The sequence below is a fragment of the Macaca fascicularis genome, chromosome 3, assembly GCF_037993035.2.
Source record: "Macaca fascicularis isolate 582-1 chromosome 3, T2T-MFA8v1.1".
Classification (NCBI taxonomy): domain Eukaryota; kingdom Metazoa; phylum Chordata; class Mammalia; order Primates; family Cercopithecidae; genus Macaca; species Macaca fascicularis.
Window position 1 is genome coordinate 60,518,211 of NC_088377.1, and position 23,438 is coordinate 60,541,648.

General features: G+C 41.2%; 1 protein-coding gene across 2 annotated transcripts in view; it reads right to left on the bottom strand.

Annotated features, from left to right (window-relative positions):
* VKORC1L1 (vitamin K epoxide reductase complex subunit 1 like 1) overlaps positions 1-23,438 on the bottom strand; it is an 82,757-nt gene that overhangs the window by 19,557 nt on the left and 39,762 nt on the right. The window lies entirely within an intron of this gene.

Here is a 23,438-nt window from a genome sequence, read left to right on the forward strand (position 1 = left end):
GCAGCATTGAAGGCCACAGATCCCTCAACAGTTTTAAAGATACTGTTCCACCATCCTGCTTTCAGAGTTGGTTTTTGAAAAATCTGATGCTGTTCTGAGCTTTGAATGTGACCTGTTTCTGCTCTAAGAATCTTCTTTTTAATCTGGGTATTCTCGAATTTCACAAAGGATGTGCCTTGTTGTGGGAGTTGAGTGTTGAAGGGCTCTTTCAATGCAGAAATTCACATTCTTCAATATTAGGAAATGTTCATACATTTCTTAGCCAAATGTTGGCCCTCTAATTTTCTTTGATCTTTTCTTCTATTTTCCCTCTTTTTCCTTTTACTCCATTTGTAGGAGATTAGCATGATATATTCTCCCAAACCCATTAAATTCATTTATTAAACTTATTGCTAACTCATGTTTAATTTTATGTGTTCTCTCTTAGTCTCTGATTATTTCTTTTACATAAATAGCACTTTTTTTTTTTTTTTTTTTTTTTTTTTTGGAGATGGAATCTTACTCTGTCGCGCAGTGGTGTGATCTCTGCTCACTGAAACCTCCGCTCCCGGGTTCAAGCGATTCTCCTGCCTCATCCTCCCAAGTAGCTGGGATTACTGGCACCCACCACCATGCCTAATTTTTATATTTTCAGTAGAGATGGGGTTTCACCATGTTGGCAAGGATGGTCTCGAACTCCTGACCTCAAATGATCCACTCACTTCAGCCAATGTGCTGGGATTATAGACATGAGCCACTGCACCCGGTCAAGGATATCACTTTTTCTTAGATCTAAGGAGATCAAATGATTTATGTTTAAGTTTATTTCTGGCTACTTCAATTTTTGGTTGCTCTGAGTTCCTTGGACATACATCCATATGTGTCTGTCTCTTATACCAGAGACTTCTCAAATGTTTGAGGACCACTAATTGTCTATTCATTTGTAAGATCAAGGCATTAAAAATCTGAGTGTCAGCCAGGCACACTGCCTCACGCCTGTAATGCCAGCACTTTGGGAGGCTGAGGTTAGAGGGATTGCTTGAACCTAGGAGTCTGAGACCAGCCTGAGCAACATAGCGAAACCCTGCCTCGACCAAAAACAAACGAAAAAACAAAAAAAAAATGCCAAAAAAATATTAGCTGGATGTGGTGGCACACGCCTGTAGTCCTAGCTACTAGGGAGGCTGGGGTGGGAGGATCAGTTAAGCCCAGAAGTCAAGGCTGCAGTGAATTGTATTTGTGCTACTGCATTCTAGCCTGGCAGAATGAGATACTATCATACTATCTCAAAAACAAAACAAAACAAAACAAATCTGGATGCCAATTCCAGTGCTGGATAAAATATAATATGCCCACTACAAGCTGTTCTTCCTGACAGATTACAATTAAAAATTGGACAACACAAAAAGCAACTGAGGATTCTGAAAAGGAAAAATAGCTGGTTGATAGAGAGGAGGAGTAAAAACTGGAAGATGAACTAGTACATTGGAGTTTCTTGGGTTCTTTTCCCCTCTTCTTTGCAGAATTGCCCAAAGGGGTAAGGTGTGTGAGGGGTCAGACAGCAAACAAACAAACAAACAAACACAAAAAAACCCACAAAACTTTCTGGCCAGAGGAGGAGGACAAGAGATCCATGTGGGCTGGAGAGCATGATGATAGCGTACTTTCACATTCATTATTTTTTCCCTCTTGGCCTTGCCTAAAGGTTGGCCAGCAGTCCAGGCACCTCAAAGCCTGAGAAAAGCCTGTCTCCTTCCCTGGAAGAAATGAGAGAAGGGGTCTCTGTGGCCCTAAGTATGTAAAGGGAATCCTGTTGTTTATTCTCTTTTCTTTGACTGCCTCACTCTTCGGGTGCCAGTCACATGGAACTGTGTGACAGTGAAGGAGGTTAAAACTGTCTGAGAGAAACCTATCTTTCTAGCAAGAGAAACGGAAAGGGGTGCCTGGGAGCCAGAGACAGGGAAGAAAATTCCAGCAAGGAAAGGACCAGAGAAGGGAATCCCTTAATTCTGTGTAGGAACCATCACAAGTCCCAGACTCACCCAAGTGGCACATGCATGGAATAGACCCCAAAGGCATAGCAAAGTCTCTCAGAAATAAACTATGATATAAACCATCACTCAAATTGCAGACAAATCACTGAGAGGCACACATGAGGGCAAACTCAAACAGGATAGCAAACACTTTTAAAATAAAACTGGCATTGAACCCATCACCCACAGAAGGAGAGACAGAGCTTGTGGAACTGGATTGCCTGTTAAAGCAAAATCATCATTCTCCAAATGTTAACAGCACCCAGACTCTTACAACATAATCTTCAAAATACATTAATGATGCACTCCAAGCTTATATGACATACAAAGAACCAGAAGAATGTTACCAATTATCAAGAGAAACAAACTATGATGAACAGATGTCAACCCTGAGATGACACAGATTCTGGAATTATCAGAATAAGATTTAAAACAGTTGTTACATCTATGTTCCACAAATGAAAGTAAAGAGAAATGACTGGGAAGAAGGAAGTTCTCAGCAGAGAAAAAGTAACCATTAAAAAAAAAAAAAAAGGTCCGGGCATGGTGGCTCACACGTGTAATCCCAGCACTTTGGGAGGCCGAGACGGGCGGATCACAAGGTCAGGAGATCAATACCATCCTGGCTAACACGGTGAAACCCCGTCTCTATTAAAAATACAAAAAATTAGCTGGGCGTGGTGGTGAGCGCCTGTAGTCCCAGGTACTCGGGAGGCTGAGGCAGGAGAATGGCGTGAACCCGGCAGGCAGAGGTTGCAGTGAGCCGAAATTGTGCCACTGCACTCCAGCCTGGGCAACAGAGCAAGACTCCATCTCAAAAAAAAAAAAAAAAAAAAAAAGGGAACTATAGAACTAAATAATATAAGATCTGAAATTAAAAATCCACTAGATGAGGTCAATAGCAGAATGGAGATACCAAAGGGAAGATTCAGTGAGTTGAAAGATTAACAGAAATTATCCAATTTGAACAACAGAGAGGAAAAACATATTTAAAAAAAAAAAGAATGGAGACTTAAAGAACAATCTTAAATATCAATCTGAAATACAGGACAATATTTTGGTAGTGTCCTATATTTAACAATCTTAAATACAGGATAGTATCAAAAGGTCTAATATTTATTTCATTGGACTTCTGGAAGGAGAAAGATTGGTGCACAAAAATGTATGAAAAAATAGTGGCTAACAACTTCCCAAATTTAGCCAAATATAAAAATTTATAGATTCAAAAACTCAGTGAACATTAGAGTTGATTAAACTCAAAGAATGCCACATCCAGACACATCATAACCAAACTACTAAAAACCAAAGACAGAAAAGCTCTTGAAAGCATCCAGAGAAAAATGACACATTATATAAGCAGACAAGAATTCAAATGCCTACCAATTTTGTATCAGAAACCATGGAGGGGGCCGGGTGCAGTGGCTCATGCCTGTAATCCCAGCACTTTGGGAGACCAAGGCAGGTGGATCACGAGGTCAGGAGATCGAAGACCATCCTGGCCAACATGGTGAAAACCCGTCTTTACTAAAAATACAAAAATTAGATGAGTGTGGTGGCACGCGCCTGTAATTCCAGCTACTCGGGAGACTGAAGCAGGAGAATCGCTTGAACTCGGGAGGTGGAGGTTGCAGTGAGCCAAGATCACGCCACTGCACTCCAGCCTGGTGACAGACCAAGACTCCATTTCAAAAAAAAAAAAAAAAGAAACCATGGAGGCCAAAATCTTTAAAGTACTGAAAAGAACTGTCAACTGAGAATTCTACATCCCTCAAGATCTCTTTGAGGGATCAAGAACACTCAGACACTTCCAGAAGCAAGAAAATAAAGAGAACTTACTACCAGCAGACTGGCACTATGAGAAATGCTGAAGGAAGTTCTTCACATTGAAGGAGAATGACACCAGAGGGAAATATGAAATTTCAGAAATGAAGAAAAACAGAAATGGTAAATATCTGGGTAAATACAATGGACTTTTTTCTTTTCTTTTTTTGAGACGGAATCTCACACTGTCGCCCAGGCTGGAGTGCAGTGGCGCGATCTCCACTCACTGCAACCTCCACCTCCCGGGTTCAAGTGATTCTCTTGCCTCAGCCTCCTGAGTGGCTGGGATTACAGGTGCCCGCCACCATGCCCGGCTAATTTTTTGTATTTTTAGTAGAGACGGGGTTTCACTATGTTGGCAAGGCTGGTCTTGAACTCCTGACCTCGTGATCTGCCTGCCTCAGCCTCCTAAAGTGCTGGGACCACAGGCATGAGCCGCTGAGCCTGACCTAGACTTTTTTTTAATATCTAAAGTGCTTTAAGATTGTTCGGCCTTTAAAACGAGGCAAATTCTGTCACTGGTGACGTGGATGGAATTGGAGAACATTATGCTGAGTGAAATAAGCCCAGCACAGAAAGACAAATACTGCATGTTTTCACTTACATGTGGAAACTAAGACAATTGAACTCATAGAAGCAGAGGGCAGAATGGTGGTTACAGAGGCTGGGGGAGTGGGAGGAATTAAGAACGGTGGTCAAAGGATACAAAAATCTCAGACAGGAGGAATAAGGTTTATTTTGAGATCTATTGCACAGCATAGTGAATACAGTAAATAATAGTGTGTTCTGCATTTCAAAGCTGCCAAGAGAATAAATTTGGAATGTTCTCAACCACAAAAAATAAGTATTTGAAGTGATGGATATGTTAATTAGTTTGATTTAACTATTCCATATTATACTGGTAAATTATAATATCATGTTGTACTCCATAAATATATACAATTATTGACTGTCAATTTATAATAAAATGATTTTTTTAAAGAAATGGGGGGTCTCACTATGTTGCCCAGGCTGGTCTTGAACTTCTGGCCTCAAGTGATCCTCTCACCTCAACCTCTCAAAAGTGCTGGGATTACAGGCATGAGCCACCACACCCAGCTAATTTACATTAAAATTTTTAGAAAACTGACTAAAGATGTATCAAAAGATTTTTTTCAATTTAAAAACTTAAGATTGTTGGAAGCAAATGTAACATTGTGGAGTGGGGTTTTCAATATATGTAGATATAACACAAATGACAATTATAACATAAGGCGGGGGAGGATTAAGGAATCTTTATATTAACAGTTGTAAGATTTCTATATTATCCTTAAAGTTGTTAAATATAAAATATGACTAGAATATGAAAGGCTATGTGTGCATACTGTAATCTCTAGAGCTACCACCTAAGAATTCACAGAGATAAAAGTAAAAAGTCAATAGATAAAATACTAAAAACTACCAATATCTAAGAGGCATGAAATGGGGGAAAGGACAAACCAAAACAAAGAGGTTGACCTAAATCTGAACATACTAACAATTATATTAAAAGTAAATGGTCTGAATATACCAATAAAAGACAGACACTGTCAAACTGAACTAAAGAGCAAAAAAGACCCAAGTATATGCTATTTACAAAAAACTCACTTTAAATATTATAACATAGGTTAAGAGTAAAAAGATGAAACAAGTTACATCATACAAACACTAATCAAAAGAAATCCAGAAAATGGTTAAAATGTAAATTTTATTTTATTTTATTTTATTTATTTTTTATTTATTTATTTTTTTGAGATGGAGTCTCGCTTTGTCGCCCAGGCTGGAGTGCAGTGGTGCGATCTCGGCTCACTGCAAGCTCCGCCTCCCAGGTTCACGCCATTCTCCTGCCTCAGCCTCCAGAGTAGCTGGGACTATAGGCACCCGCCACCATGCCCGGCTAATTTTTTGTATTTTTAGTAGAGATAGGGTTTCACCGTGTTAACCAGGATGGTCTCAATCTCCTGACCTCGTGATCCACCTGCCTCGGCCTCCCAAAGTGCTGGGATTACAGGCGTGAGCCACCACGACCGGCCGTAAATTTTATTTTGTATAAATTTTGCACAAGAAAAAAAAAGGAACTGTGGTTGTATTAATACCAGAAACTGTAGTCTCCAGAACAAGGGAACTTACCAGGGAAGAAAGAGACATATAACGGTAAAAGGATCAATTAACCAAAAGAACAAAACAATCCTAAATATATAGGTATCTAATAAGAGAACTCCCAAATAAATGAAACAAAAACTAACAAAACTGAAAGAAAGAATAAATCCACAATTATACTTAAAGACTTCAATCTCTCTCTCTCAGTAATGGACAGAACAGGTGGGCAGAAGATCAGAAAGGATACAGAAGGCCTGCCAAGAGAGCCATCAACCAGCCTGACACCTGACATTTACAGAATATTCTGCCCAACCAACAACAGCAGATGCTTTTTTTTTTTTTTTTTTTTTTTGAGACGGAGTCTCATTCTGTTGCCCAAGCTGGAGTGCAATGGTGCAATCTCAGCTCACTGCAACCTCCACCCCCGGGTTCAAGCGATTCTCCTGCCTCAGCCTCCTGAGTAGCTGGGATTACAGGTGTCTGCCACTGTGCCTGGCTAATTTTTGCATTCTTAGTAGATATGGGGTTTCATCATCTTGGTCAGGCTAGTCTTGAACTCCTGACCTCGTGGCCTCCCAAAGTGCTGGGATTACAGGCATGAGCCACTGTGCCCAGCTGTACACACATTCTTTACAAATACACGTGGAAGTTTCATCAAGATAGACCACATTGTAAACAAAACATAAACATATCATAAACAAACTTCAAGTTTAAAATAACTGAAATCGTACAAAGTGTGTCTTCTGACCATAATGGAATTAAACTAGAACTCATACAGAAAGATATCTGTAAAATGTTCAACTCTTTGGAAATTGAACAAGAGACTTCTAAAAAAAAAAATTCATGGATCAAAGAGGAAGTATCAAGGAAATAATAACAAATTTTGAACTGAATAAAAATATGACAAATTAAAATTGGTGTTACATAGCTAAAGTAGTGCTGAGAGAGAAATTTATAGCATTAAAATGCTTATATTAGAAAAGAAGGTCTGAAATTATTACTCTAAGCTACCACCTTAAAAAACTACAAAAAGAACAGGCCAGGTGTAGTGGCTCACCCTGTAATCTCAGCACTCTGGGAGGCCAAGGTGGATGATCACTTGACCTCAAGGAGTTTGAGACCAGCCTGGCCAACATGTGAAACCCCGTCTCTACCAAAAATACAAAAATTAGCTGGAGGTGGTGGCGGGTGCCTGTAATGTCAGCTGGTTGGGAGGCTGAGGCAGGAGAATCGCTGGAACCCAGGAGGCAGAGGTTGCCATGAGCTGAGTTCATACCACTGCACTCCTGCCTGGGCGACAGCGTGATACCCTGCCTCAAAACAACAACAAAACCCAAAGAACAATTTAGATCTAAAGCAAGCAGAAGGAAGGAAAACAAAACAAAACTTAGAGCAGAAATAAATGAAATTTAAAACAGAAAAACAATAGAGAAAATAAATGAAACCAAAAGCTGGTTCTTTGAAATGATCAAGAAAATCAATAAACGGGCTGGGCATGGTGGCTCATGCCTGTGATTCCAACTCTTTAGAAGGCTGAGGTCAGGGGATCACCTGAGGTCAGGAGTTTGAGACCAGCCTGACCAACATGGTGAAACCCTGTCTCTACTAAAAATATAAAAATTAGCCGGGCATGGTGGTGGGTGTCTGTAATCCCAGCTACGTTTACAGTAGCTTTATTTATAATTGTCCCACACGTAAGCAACACAACTGTCCTTCAATGGGTGAATGGATGAATACACTGGTACACACCATGGACTATCACTCAGCAATAAAAAGGAATTGTTTCATGTACTGATACATGAAACAACATGGATAAATCTCAAATACATTATAAGTGAACAAAGCCAGACTCAAAGGCTAGACACTATAAAATTCCACTTAAGTGATATTCTGGAAAAAATAAAACTCTGAGGGTAGAGAATAAATGCATGCCAGGAGTTAGGGATGGGGAAAGGTTGACTACAAAAGGGAACTGTTCTACAGGAGCACATGCCTGTAATCCCAGCTAACAGGGAAGCTGAGGTGAGAAAATCGCTTGATCCCAGGAGTTCAAGGCCAGCCCGGGTATTACGGTGAGACCTCATTACCCCATTTGGAAAAAAAAAAAAAAAAAAAGGTAGTGGGAGGGATTGTTCTGATGTTGGTGGTAATAGTGCCTACATGACTATACACATTTCTCTAAACTCAACAAATTATAAACCAAATAGTGAATATCACTGTATAGAAGCTTAAAATTTTTTTCCCATTAAAAAAAAAAAATTCAATAGCTCTTGGGGCATGTAGAAAATCACCTGTATGTGGCAGTCCACTTTCAATTCTAAGTGCCTTAGTATAGGTTTAAACAGGCTACACAGAAATAGAGATAAAGAAGCAGAGGGTAGTGAGTCATCACTGCCCCCTCCTTCTTCCTGCCTTCCCTTTCACTCAGTGGCCAGGTGCCTATCGGTTGGGGCCCCTTAACTACCCTCTCCCCATCTCACCAAAGAATTCAGTTTAGGCTATTTTGCAACATAAATAATTGTACCCTTTCTTATCAGCTAAGTGCAGCCACTAGGGCCGTAAGACAAAAGTTTGGAGAGTTCTGAGACAGTTGCAATGCATGGTGGGCTGCAATAAAATGCAGCAGAAAGATCCTAAAGAACATACTTGAAATCTTAATCCAACTACCAATACGTGACATCTGGGAAGATTGTAACCCCGCAGTACTCAGCAACTGGAGGAGGGACCTGCGCACTGGGGGATAAATGGCTTGTGACTGTGCTGGGTGTGCCTGCCCACCAGACACTTTATCTTGCAAGGCTGTCATTCAAAGTCTCACTTTTCGCTGTTCTCCTGGTCTCTGAGTCCATTGTTTGGGTTTGGACAGGTGAGTTTGTTTCTCACAGGTACAAGAGGTTTTTGGTTAACACGGATGAATTATACAATATATAAAATCCCAGAATTCACTATATATAGCGAATCCATATCCATCCTACATATAGTGAATTCTGGGATTTTAGTACACTTGTCATCCAATCAGTGTACACTGTACCCATTATGGATCCCCCCCCCCCCCCGCCTTTTTTGAGACATGGTTTCACTCTTGTTGCCCAGGCTGGAACGCAGTGACACAATCTTGGCGCACTGCAACCTTTGTCTTCTGGGTTCAAATGATTATCTTGCCTCAGCCTCCCGAGTAGCTGGGACTACAGGAACCCACCACCACACCCAGCGAATTTTTGTATTTTTAGTAGAGACGGGGTTTCACCATATTGGCCAGGCTGGTCTCAAACTCCTGGCCTCAAGTGATCCACCCTTCTCAGCCTCCCAAGATGCAAAGATTACAGGCATGACCTACTGTGCCCGGCCACACAATATGTTTATTATCCCTCACTTTTCTTCCAACCTCCCACTTTTGAATCTCCACAGTATAGTATATTACTCTGCTTTTGGGTACTCATAGCTTAGCTCCCACTTATAAGTGAGAACATATTGTTTTTGGTTTTCCGAGTTACCTCACTAAGGATAATGGCCTCCAGCTCCATCCAAGTTGCTTCAAAAGACATTACTTGGTTTCTTTTTATGGCTGAGTAGTATTCCATGATGTATATATACCACATTTTCTTTATTCACTCATTGGTCCAATGGACACTTAGGCTGGTGCCATGTCTTTGCAATTGTGAATTGTGCTGCTATAAACATGCATGTGCAGGTGTCTTTTTCATAGAATGACTTCTTTTCCTCTGGGTAGACACCCGGGAGTGGGACTACTGGATCAAATGGTAGTTCTACTTTTAGTTTTTTAAGGAATCTCCATCCTGTTTTCCAAAGAGGTTGTATTAATTTACATTTTCACCAGCAGTGTGTGTTTCCTTGAAGCTTAAAAAATAATTTTAAAAATTAATTAGGCTGGGCACAGTGGCTCATGCCTGTAATTCTAGCACTTTGGGAGGCTGAGGCAGGCAGATCACAAGGTCAGGAGTTTAAGACCAGCCTGGCCAATATAGTGAAACCCCATCTCTACTAAAAATACAAAAATCAGCTGGGCGTGGTGGCGGGTGCCTGTAGTCGCAGCTACCCTGGAGGCAGAGGCAGGATAATCGCTTGAACACAGGAGGTGGAGGTTGCAGTGAGCCAAGATCACGCCACTTCACTCCAGCTTGGGCGACACAGTGAGACTCTGTCTCAAAAAAAAAAAAAAAAAAAAAATTAATTAAAATTTAAAGGCAGAATAGAATTATCGTTGGGTGTGGCTTTGTCAACACCCAATATATGTTACCATAGATGAATAATTACATATGTTACCATAGGTGAGTAATTAAGCAGAGAGTTAATTATATCATTAGTGGTCCCCAAAGGTCAATATATGTACATATTTTTTTCTAGAAAAAATGTTTCTTTCAGAAAAATCATTTCCACCAGCCTCCTACTTCTGGGGTACAGATGGGAATGAAGATGCTTGGCTGCCAGTGTTCTTGCACTCTGCCTATTTTCTCATTCTTCTTGTCCTGTGGTTTTATACAATTTATTGTATTCCTTTACTCTCATCTCCTTGGGGTTTCCTAAGGGTATAGAAATAAGCATGTGCATTAAATCCATTATATTTATCTGGAAATCTAAAATACACTTACTCAAATTTTATTAAATACCTATATAACAAGCAATAGGTGTTAGAAGCAGTAAAAGCTTTGAAGTTTTGCACTAACCTAACATATAACCTCAAAGCCCTTACTGCTTCCAACACCTATTGCTTGTGACTGAATAACAGTCCCTACCCTCAAGAAGCTTAAAGAACAGGGAGAAACATCATACTCTGAAACACAGTATAATGTACTAAATACTGCAAAGCACCTATGGACTCAAATGAAGAGGCTGAATTTTGCCTGAGGGGGTTAACAGTCACTGTGGCATTGGCATACAGCGCAGATTGAAGGGGTCAGAACTGGCAAGAGTGAGACTAACTCAGAGACGGTAACAGTTTAGAGCACTGAAGATGGATCTGAAGATTGAAGAGTTAAGACTGACAGGATCTGATAACTGCTGAATTGAGGAAGAATGACTGACTCCCGGGTTTCCAGGATGACTGAGTAGATCGTGAGGCCATTCATGGGACAAAGAACATAGGAGGAAGAATAGATGATTGAGTTGAGTTTTGACATGTTGAGTTTTCACATACCTCCAAGTCACACAGATAACTCCGTCCAATAAGCAGCCCAAAATAAAAACCTGAAGGTTTTTAGATGGGTCTGAAATGCAGATTTAGAAGTGTGGTTCTAAACACAATAGCCATGAAGAAGAATGTTCAGGGAGAATATGAAGGAAAGGGAAGATTATGGATGGAGTACTAGGGAACACCAAAAGTTAAGTGAGGGACCAACCAGGAGGGAAAGCACCCATGAAGGTGATGGAAAACGCTGGAGTCAGGGGAGAACCAGGAGAGAGAATGGTAACAGGAAGGTACCGGAGAATCTAAGGAAGAACATAATATTCTATATCAAATGCTGAGAAAAAGATTCATAGAATACAGAGTAACAAATATTTATAATCCATATAAAAAGTAAGCACTTCATCATTTGTTACCATATCTGCAAAAATTACTAGATAGATTTTCACCCAATCTGAAGACCACCTGTCACATAAAAAGTTTACCTTGAAGTGTACTGTCAAAGTCTAACAGTGGTGCCAGTGAGGCCCTGGAGGTTTTACTTGACCAGAGGTTGGCAAACTACAACTCATGGCCAAATCTAGCCCACTGCATGTTTTTGTAAATAAAGTTTAATCAGAACAAAGTCATTCACATTTGTATTATTCTGGCTGCTTTCAAACTATAATATTATAGAATAGTCATGTAGTTAGTTTGGGCAACGATCCTATGGCCCGTGAAGCCTAAAATATTTGCTTTCTGGCTCTTAACAGAAAAACCTGGCCAACTGCAGTATAATGTCACTATCGATAGAGTGTGCCACTCTAGGATGAAAAGGCAGCATCCAGGTTAACAGAAGGCAAAGAGGAGTTTGCTGCTAAATGGCTAACTGGCCACTAAAGGCCTCACAACGGGTGTTTAACTTGGTGCATTCAACCTGGTCCAGGGTCTAGCTTTGGGTTTTATAATCTCAAAACCTCGAAAAACCTTGGGAAGCTGCTATGCCCAACCTCAGTAAAGCCATGTATGAAGATATGAGAACATACTGATCTCACAGTCCTTACTGGGAATCCTACCTTGGCTAGGTCACCCTCTGCTACAGGCTCTAAGTCCCAACACATTAAAATCATAGGGTGGTACCACCTCATGCACTCCTATACTGGAAGAGGAAGCCTATGTAATCAGGGTAGAAATCCAACTACCCATCCATATCCCAGAAACTAACAGAACTGATCCTGTTAGCTTCACAGCATCCCTTCTACCTGTCACTGCCGGAAGGTGAGGCTTCCTAAGTCACACTGCTCTGTACTTTCCATTAAAATCCAATTTTTCATTCCTCTCCTATCCCGAACCTCTCAGCTCTGTCCTCTGAAATCCCTGCTCATTGATCGATAAGCTATTAACTTTAGAAAAGTATTTCTGCCTTTTCTCTTGCAGCCCATTCAGCTGGAAACACTTTTTGGTCTCACACTCCTAATTTGTCAAGGCCAGGAAGGAAAATACCCTCCTTCCTTTACATTTTGCTGTCAGGAGTTTGCACCTCTTTCTCTCTTGCAAATCTTCCTGCTCCTTGGAGGTATGTTTCCATATAACTACATATGCTCCAGCCACCACTCTCTGTTGCCACCTACCAACTTAATAATCACACTTACAGTTACTGCCTTACACGCTCTCATTCAAGGAAGCTGTTTCACTCCTGGCTCATCAGTCTTTCTCTCCTCCCCAATTACTATCATCTTTTTTTTTTTCTTTTTGAGACAGGGTCTCACTCTATCACCCAGGCTGGAGTGCAGTGATGCAGTCACAACTCACTGCAGCCTCGACCTCCCCAGGCTCAAGTGATCCTCCTGCCTCAGCCTCCCAGGTAGCTGGAACTACAGGCATGCACCACCACACCCGGCTAATTTTTGTGATTTGTGGAGAGACAGGGTCTTGCTATGTTGCCCAGGCTGGTCTTGAACGCCAGGGCTCAAGCAATCCACCTGCCTTGGCCTCCCAAAGTGCCACTATGCCCTGATCCTATCATCTAAGAAATGTCAGCCTCACACAGATGAACAAGCACATCAAGTACATCCTTAATAACTCCAACTCAGTTACTTTTCCTATGATCAAATGCTCTACTTTATCATCAGCAAAAACAGAGGAAGAATAGGACAAAAGCAAAATTTGGAGAGGGAGAGAGATAATGGTTAAAACTTCCAAAATTGAAGAAAGACACACTAAGCCATAGATTCAAGAAATGTTGAACCCCAGGCAGGACACATAAATACTTATGCAAGCACATCACAGTAAATTTTCCGAAAACAAAAGAAAATTAACCATCTTTAAAAGCAGCCAGAGAAGCGAGGAAGAACACAGCACTCAAAGCAGCAAAACTAAGACTGACAGCTAACACCAACAGAAAGAAAGGAAGTCAAAAGACAGTGAACTGCTAATCCACAATTCCAGATGCAAGTTCACATTTTGGCTGAAAATGAAGGTTAAAAAATTTCTTCTCCAGAAGAATAAAAACTGAATTTGTTCACACCAAAGGAAGTTCTTCAGGCAAAAGAAACATGATCTGGCCAGGAGCAGTGGCTCACGCCTGTAATCCCAGCACTTTGGGAGGCTGAGGCGGGCGGATCACCTGAGGCCAGGAGTTAGAGTCCAGCCTGGCCTACATGGCGGAGCCCCGTCTCTAGTAAAAATACAAAAATTAGCCAGGAGTGGTGGTGCAGCACATCTGTAATCCCAGCTACTTGGGAGGCTGAGGCAGGAGAATCACTTAAACCAGGAGGCGGAGGTTGCAGTGAGCTAAGATTGCGCCATTGCACTGCACTCCAGCCTGTGTAACAGAGCAAGACTCTGTCCTCTGTTTCAAAAAAAAGAAAAAGAAAGAAAAAAAAAAAAAGAAACATGATCCTAGACAGAAGCACTGCAAAGATAGAGGGGGAATAATGATTGAAAGGAGAAATATAAGGGAGACTAGATGAATACTGACTATGTCAAGCAAAACGTCTTGTGGGGTCAAAAATATGCAGAATTAAAATAAATGACAATAATGACACAAAAGGTATGCAAGTAGTAAATGAAGCCTAAATATCCAAAGGTCCACGCACTGATAGAAAAGTGATACAACTATTAATTTATATTAGACTTCAATAAACAAGGAGGCACGGTATAACCTGTGGGGTGATGATTTAAAAGAAATGAGGTGGCTCATGCCTGTAATCACAGCATGTTGGGAGGCTGAGGTTGGAGAATCCCTGAGGCCAGGAGTTTGAAATCAGTCTGGGCAACACAGTGAGATCTGTCTCTAAAAAAAAAATTTCTTTTTTTTTTTTGAGACAGAGTTTCACTCTGTCACCCAGGCTGGAGTGCAGTGGCATGATCTCCGCTCACTGCAAGCGCCGCCTCCCGGGTTCACACCATTCTCCTGCCTCAGCCTCTTGAGTAGCTGGGACTATAGGTGCCCACCACCATGCCTGGCTAGTTTTTTTGTAGTTTTAGTAGAGACGGGGTTTCACTGTGTCAGCCAGGACGGTCTCGATATCCTGACCTAGTGATCCGCCCGCCTCGGCCTCCCAAAGTGCTGAGATTACAGGGGTGAGCCACCGCGCCTGGCCTAGCCACTGTTTGTATTTTTAAAAGATCACTCTGGCTGTAGTACTGAAAATAGACTATGAGGAAAAAGGATGGAAATAAAACTCAGTCCACTACTCCAATGATCCCAGCAGAGAGCATCGTAGCTGAGACCAAGATGGCCGCAGTGGAGGTGGTGAGAACTGAGAACTGGTTGGGCCCAGTGTATATTTTGAAGGTAGAGCCACCAAGACTTGCTCACAGACTGGATGTGCAGCGTGAGACAAGAAAATGGTCTAAGATGACACAGAGGTTTCTAACTTCACTAGCTGGGAAGAAAAGTTGCTCTTTTCTGAGTTAGGAAAGAAAAGGCTTCAGAGAGCAGAAACTCAGGATCAGGAATTCAGTTTTGGATACAAGTTTGAACTACCTTTTAAGTGGAAATGTCAGAGAGGCAAATGGATATATGAATTTGCAAGTTAAGTTAGAAATAAAAATTTTGGGGTGGTTAGCATATAGCTTGGTATTTAAAGTCAAGAGACTGAATGACATCAGTCATTAAAGTCATCAAAGGTTAACAAGTAACCTTTGATAAATGCATCAAACCATTAATCAATGACTAATAAACATATGCCTATTAGCCATCAGAGCTGTCAAGGATGAACAGGTAGTGTAGGACTATGGGGACCTGAGCTTCTGTTGGAGTGGAACACAGCTATGCTGTTGTTTTAGTTTATTATTTATTCCTATTATTTATTTATTTATTCTTTTGAGAAAGGGTCTCGCTCTGTCACACAGGCTGGAGTGCAGTGGCGCGATCACTGCAACTTTCTTCTCCTGGATTCAAGCAATTCCCATGCCTCAGTCTCCCGAGTAGCTGGGATTACAAGCACGTACCACCACAACTGGATAATTTTTGTATTTTTAGTAGAGATGGGATTTCACCATGTTGGCCAGGCTGGTCTTGAACTCTTGGCCTCAAGTTATCTGCCTGCCTCAGTCTCTCAAAGTGCTGGGATTACAGATGGGAGCCACCACGCCTGGCCTGTTGTGTTAGTTTTTAAAGAATCTTCCTTTGCCTTCAGATAATCTCATATACCACCTTTGAGAAAAAATTGCATAGCCAACATGAACGCAACATGTATTTTCTCAGTTACCTCTTATTTGATCTCCAAATTTGGTGGCTTTCCCCTTAACTGACACCATAGGTTACCTGCACTGAAGCAAGAAAGCACCTTGAGATGGACGCTGTGCATGTCTTACCAACACCTGGCTGAGAAAGGTGCCCTTTGTGGCAAGTGAAGATCATCCCAACTATTCATTTCTCTAGGTTTGACTCTTAAATCAGCCCAGACCACCAGAAAGCTATGTCTTTGGACAATATTGTCTCTCTGATGTAAAAGCGCTTGCAGGAAATTTCACATCAGCATTATGTCTTAGTAATTTCAAAAGGAAACGGTCACATGAATGCCTTTGTTTCATTTGCTCTAGCAAGGTTGCTGAAAATATTATCTATATATCTCTGTATCCTTTACGTGAAACCCTCCAAGAGATTTCTTTTATAATCCATGGAAAAACTTTGCATTCCCTGAAGAGTTACAGGCAATGTTTCCCTTTTTAGGCAATACTGCCATGAAGTATACAATGTTTGATTCCATTTATATGACCTTCACAGCCACATGCACAGCAGAACGGAAGGATAGGAAACCTAGAAGAACGACGAAGGCTTAAATCAACACACTGAGAAAATGTGGAGGGAGGGGCTGGAGATGAGAAGCATTAAAGTAAAATCAATAGGACTTAAACACCAATTGGATTAGGAATGTGAGGATAAAGAAAAAAGAGGTGTGAGAAAGTAACCAGGACACTTTTTTGTCTCGTTGGGGTTCTTGGTGCATGGGAGAAAGTCTCACTTTGTAAAATGAGGAATTAAGTAAATGATTAATTATGTGATATTCTAATACTATCATCTAACATCCTTGAGACCTGAAACTCATGGTGTAGAAGAAAAGGGATAAGACACAGGAGATAAAATAAACACTCTGAAGTCCTGAATTTGAATTGGGAGTGTTTTAAAGATAACCATGTACTGTTATCTTAAAAAAAGATATTTCAGGTCAGGCATGGTAGCTCATGCCTGTAATCCCAGCACTTTGGGAGGCCGAGGTGGGCAGATCACCTGAAGTCAGGAGTTCAAGACCAGCCCGACCAACACGGAGAAACCCCATCTCTACTAAAAATACAAAATTAGGCAGGCATGGTGGCACATGCCTGTAATCCCAGCTACCCAGGAGGCTGAGGCAGGAGAATCGCTTGAACCCGGGAGGCGGATGTTGCAGTAGGCTGAGATTGCGCCATTGCACTCCAGCCTGGGCAACAAGAGCGAAACTCTGTCTCAAAAAAAAAAAAAAAAAAAGATAGTTCCTATATCTCTAACAATGACCAATCTATCACAATAAGACCTAAGTTGTGATCTTTTAATTCCATTTCCCCCTACAAGAATCTAGAACTCCTCAGAGAAATGGCTAGTTTCAGGTAGGGGGCAGGAAATGCACAAGATGAACCAAGAACATCTGGTCATACCAGACAACAGGAAGCTATCGAAGGCGATGGAAGTCAGGGGAAAAGGACTTAGAAAAAGGCAGAGAAGTCTGGGTGTCAATAAGGATAATAACCATGATGGATTGAAGCACATCAAACATGTTTAAATCCTATGACTTTCTAATAATGCAAACTAATTGGTCAACATGGGAAATGCTAGGGAACCAACTCATTTATTTCAAAACTGGCAAATAAAGAGGAAAAAATCAGGCACATAACCTGCCTTTTCTATACAAACTGTATCACTGGGTAATTAAGTAGTAGACAAAAAGGATGTTTCCTTTTTTTTTTTTAATTTTAGACAGTCACAGTCTGTTGCCCAGGTTGGAGTAGAGTAGCACGATCTCAGCTCACTGAAACCTCTGCTTCCTGGGTTCAAGCGATTCTCCTGCTTAAGCCTCCCAAGTAGCTGGGATTACAGACATGCACCACCATGCCCAGCTCATTCTTGTATTTTTAGTAGAGACGGGGCTTCACCATGTTGTCCAGGCTGGTCTTGAACTCCTGACCTCAAGTGATCTGCCTGCCTCAGCCTCCCAAAGTGCTGGGATTATAGCTGTGAGCCACTGTGCCCGGCCAGGAGGTTTCTTCTTATACAAGTATTGCAGCTAATACATGAAGAATGAATGATGGAATAGCACCATTTTGCAACACCTAATAAATTAGTGGATTTAGGCATTGAACATAAATAGCCTCGCCCCCCATCATGCCCCTACTATCAAACCTCCAGATCTAACTACCAATTTCCCAGATGGTGGGAAACTCTACTAAACCAAAAAAAAAAAACTGGTTTCTTTAATAAACTGCAAGGGGTGGAGAGACAAAGGGAAATACAGATTAAAGGTATCACCAGGCCGGGAACGCCTGTAGTCCCAGCTACTTGGGAGGCTGAGTCAGGAAAATCACTTGAACCTGGGAGGTGGAGGCTGCAGTGAGCCGAGATCACAGCACTGCACTTCAGCCTCGGTGGCAGAGCAATACTCCATCTCAAAAAAGAGAGAGAGAGAAAGAAAATAAGCTCACAAAGGCCAGGCGTGGTAGCTCACGCCTGTAATCCCAGACCGAGGTGGGCAGATCATGAGGTCAGGAGATCGAGACCATCCTGGCTAACATGGTGAAACTCCATCTTTACTAAAAACACAAAAAATTAGCCAGGCATGGTGGTGGGCACCTGTAGTCCCAGCTACTTGGGAGGCTGAGGCAGGAGAATGGCGTGCATCCGGGAGGCAGAGCTTGCAGTGAGCGGAGATCGTGCCACTGCACTCCAGCCTGGGCAACAGAGCGAGACTCTTATCTCCAAAAAAAAAAAAAAGAAAAAGAAAATAAGCTCACAATCACAAATCACACACCAAAGAGTGGGGATTTTTGTTTTTTGAGACACGGTCTTGCTCTGTTGCCCAGGCTGGAGTACAGTAGCACAATCATGGCTGACTGCAACCTCGAACTCCTAGGCTCAAGTGAGTTTCCCACCTCAGCCTCCCATGTCCCTGGGACCACAAGGCATGTGCCACCACACCCAGCTAATTTTTGTTGTTTTTTGTAGAGACAGTCTTGCCATGTTACCCAGGCTGGTCTCAAGCAATCCTCCCACTTCAACCTCTCAAAGTCCTGGACTTACAGGCTTGAGCCAAAACACCCAGCCAGAGGGAGAGTAAGCAGATCCTAACAAGAGAATCCTAAGAATGTAAATAATAAAACAATATGAGGGTGGAAAAGAATTAGCTTGAAAACAGCAAGGGGAAGCAGAAAGAATGCTGTCACCCTCTTTTGTACTCCATGGTATGTGGGCTGTGAGAATTTGAATGTGTACTTGCCATTAAAAAGCAGTGCTGGAAGAGGTGAGTTTCATTGAGGTAAAACTGCAAAGGGAAAGACAGGGAGGTTAAGGATGCAGGACAATTTATTTACAGAGGATACAGAGGGAAGGGATAGGAGAGATGTGGCAAAAAAGAAGTGCCTGGGTTGTGTGCGGTGACTCATGCCTATAATCCCAGCACTTTGGGAGGCCAAGGTGGGAGGACCAACTTGAGTCCAGGATTTGGAGACCAGCCTGGGCAACAAAGTGAGACCTCACCTCTACAAAAAACTTTAAAATTAGTTGGGCATGGTGGTATGATGGTGCACACTTGTAGTTTCTGCTACTCAGGAGGCTGAGGTGGCAAGATTGTGCAACTGCACTCCAGCCTGGGTGACAGAGACCCTGTCTCAAAAAATTAAATTAAAAATAAAATAAAGGCACCAAAGACTTAGCGTCTCTATATTAATACACTGTACCAAATTTAAGACACATTTTAATTTTTTTATAATGCTTATAAACTTAAGAAATAAGGGCTGAAGTCTTAAGTTGGGTCAACGGGTCATTCCAGTTCCCACTTGTAGTCATTCCAGTTCTGTGTTTTGGCAGCTTTGGAAACTCTCCCATATACCTAGTATTGGAGGGAGACCCTAAAAGTTTCTTTTGGTACAAAAAGCCACATCAAAAGAACTACCCAGAAATTTTCCTTAGTGATTTCATCCATATAACTTCAATCAGACCTCTGAATGTTCATCCTGGTAACTGAATATTCTCATTCCACTCCCCAACACCTCCCCCCCCTTTTTTTTTTTTTTTTTTTTGAGACAGAGTCTCACTCTGTCACTCAGGCTGGAGTGCAGTGGCCCGATCTTGGCTCACCACAACCTCCAACCTCCCAGGTTCAAGTGATTCTCCTGCCTCAGTCTCCCGAGTGGCGGGGATTACAGGCGTCCACCACCACACCCAGCTAATTTTTGTATTTTTAGTAGAGATGGGGTTTCGCCACATTGGCCAGGCTGGTCTCAAACTCCTGACCTCAAGTGATCCGCCTGCCTCGACTTCCCAAAGTGCTGGGATTACAGGTGTGAGTCAGCATGCCTGGCTCTTTTTTCCCTTCTGATGGCAGAGAATGTTATGTGAGTGAAGATCTGGGTGGAGGAACATCCCAGCTCCTATTTGACTGCTGTAGTACAATGAACAGCAGGCCCAGATCTCCTTCCATAAGGACACGTTACATGAAAAAAAACAAAGGGTCTAGCAACAGTGCTAAAGAAGGGAACCAGGAATGTTCCCAGGACTCAGAGAAGCAATCTGCCTCTAAGGAAAATTCACTATCAGAATAAAGAATATGATTTATATTTCATCAAAATTTAACTTTTCATAGTTATAGCAGCCAAGATGGGCTCTGACATGTACATTTCAGATCTTTGGAGGAAGCAGCCCCACAGGATGCTCTATCGTTTGCAGTTCTGCTGCTGACAGTATTACCAGCTCTCTAAGATACCCACAGCTCCCTACCCAATCTTGCAGTAACACAGACTGATTGGCATGCAAGGCTCAGTAACTACCACGGTGCTACTCAGAGAGGGTTCCATGGACTGGTGCTGCTCCTGTAACTGTTTACTAGTCCATGATGAAATACATACAGAAATGGAAAAGAAAAACTTTCCTATGTTGTAACATTTACTAAAATGTAATTTTATATATTGAATCTATTAATAAAAATGTGGTATATACTTTTTACATTTTATATTTTTATCTTTTAAAATGAACTTTTCTAGTACTTTGTTTCAATTATATTTTACAAAGTATAGCTCCCCACCTGATGGGTGGGGGGAGTATTTCCTCATCACAATGTGAGAAGCACTGATTTACTAGATTCTTATACACTAGGCCTTAAGCGCCCAGTTTTGAAGGGTACAAGCGATGGCATGGTGTCAGTAAAGCTTCTTTGGAGCCTTCAGTCAGCTGTTGAGGAACATACTGCCTGCTACATGGGGCCTTTGTGCATTAAGATTTAACATGCAGATCCTTCATGAGGTTATTCTCACTAATCCATTACATGAATCAGAAGAAACTGACACATGATGGAGCCAGCTGAGAAACACAGGATGTTACATGCACTGAAATGCATCAGCTGTCAACACCGTGAGCTCGGAAAGAGCCACAAGCTCCACCACACAATATATGGTTCCTGGTGGCTTCCTGTAGAAGAAACAATATTCTACAGCTCCACTAATACAAGCTACTTTTGTAAATTCACACCTCAGAAACATTTACGCACAGCTCATGCCTACTTTAAATGTTCTGAAATTCTAGTTAAAATAGCAGACGCCTATAAATGAATGCATTGTCAAGCTTTTGAAAATTAAAGTGCAATATGATGAAATATAAAGTTAGAGCATTTCTCTTTTTTGTTTTTTCCCTGAGATGGGGTCTCGCTCTGTCACTCAGGCTGGAGTACAATGGTGCGATAGAGGCTCACTGCAACCTCTGTCTCCCAGGTTCAATCAACCCTCCTCCTTTTACCTTCATATTGTATTATGGGATTATATGTCAATAGTGGGTAATGTGCCCTGTTGTGTGATATAATAGTTATCAAATAAATCCTTTAAAAAGATGTAATGAAACTAGCTATTTTCTGTGGACTTAATGCATGTGAAGCCTATAACTTTCTTAAGAATGATACAATCATCCAATCACAACAAAATGCCTACCAGAGCAAAACCACAAACCAGTGCTGGTCTATGAATTATTTGTTATGAATCCACGATGGGGTCAGTTCAGAAACTGAGAATAAGCATTTAGAAAGTTGTATAGGCCAGGCACAGTGGCTCATGCCTGTGATCCCAATACTTTGGGACACTGAGGTGGGAGGACTGCTTGAGCCCAGAAGTTCGAGACTAGCCTGGGCAAAATAGAAAGATGCTGTCTCTATTAAAAAAAAAAAAAAAAAAGTTTTATACACATTCAACAATGCCATGACATGCAAGGGCACGACCAGTGATTTGTCTTGCTGAACAGAGAGTAATAACCGATCCAGGTGCTGTCAAGCTTGCGTGGGGAGGTGCATATGGCATGACATGTACTAGGCAGGTATGGCAGAATCAAGTTACATGGGATATGCTATGGCTGTTTTACCAACTACCTAAATGTATACAAAAATCTGAGAAAATGTACGGGTTTATTCATTTTTATAACTACTTAATTTTGCAAACATTTTCATCTTAAGCCTGTATTTAAATCTGTAATTTAACATGAGTTAAACTAGAGAAATGAAGTTTACATTCTTTTTAACCAAATTTACATATGGATAAACAAGCTTCAGTTGATTGTGCAGCATCTTTTCACTGGAAAAGACATGCCTCTGAATATAGTAAACCACAGGACGGTGAAGGAAGTGAATTCAAAGAGATGAAGACCAAAAGACGCCTCACATACTGAGTTCAGGGTTGTAGCCATAATTAATGGTGAAGTGTAACGTCACAGTTTGTTAACTGCAGAGATATACAGGTTAATGGAGCAACAAAATCATCAAAATTTAAGGGGCACTTATAAACCAAATGTACAGACATAAGCTCAAAACAGAGAGAATTCTTTGAAAGAGTACTACATTTTAAAGGTTAACAGAAGCAGATGATCAGTATTTTATCCATAAATGTTTTAGATGCTTTCTGTCCCAACACTTTGGATTGCTAAAATAAAAATGCTATTGTCAAGAAACAAGTGAATATTACGTACGCCAAAGGGCAAATCTGTACTTTCCAATGAAAGCGCAGCTTGCTACCTTTGGAAACTAATGATACAGAAGACCAATTTACAAAAAAAAAAAACTTGCAAAGTGCTTTTCATTGTACCTTGACAAGCACACAGATACTCCTAATGTGCTACCCGAAAATGATGGTAATGTGAAGGAAGAATTCTTTTTCTCAGTTTTACATCCAACAAACACACTAGTTCTGAACTGGGTAAAACGAGAATTATGTTGGCAACAAAACTGGTCTGGAATTCTGTATACAAGAATGTTCTGATAGCACAGCTGCAATGACAAGAAAACATTCTGGAGTAGTTCCCCAGATTAAGCAGCTTGCACCAGAAAGAAAATCACCGCTTAGTGTGTGTGATCTTGGTACAAAAAATGTCAGTTGAACTAAACAGTATGTGTGTAGTGTCATAATAAAAATCATGAGAATGCAAATACACATTAATGATTATTCTCTTTATTATGTGCTAATAAAAAAAGGATACTGCTAGTGAATTAATGTTAAAACAATGTTTATGTTAAAACAAAGGTACTGAGGAGAAATTTGAATTACAGAACAGACTCAGATTCTGCAAGGTAAGAAACAAGTTTCGTCTCTAACTTTTAAAAGATGTGAACTGGTTAGCCAATTTGTTACTTTTAATT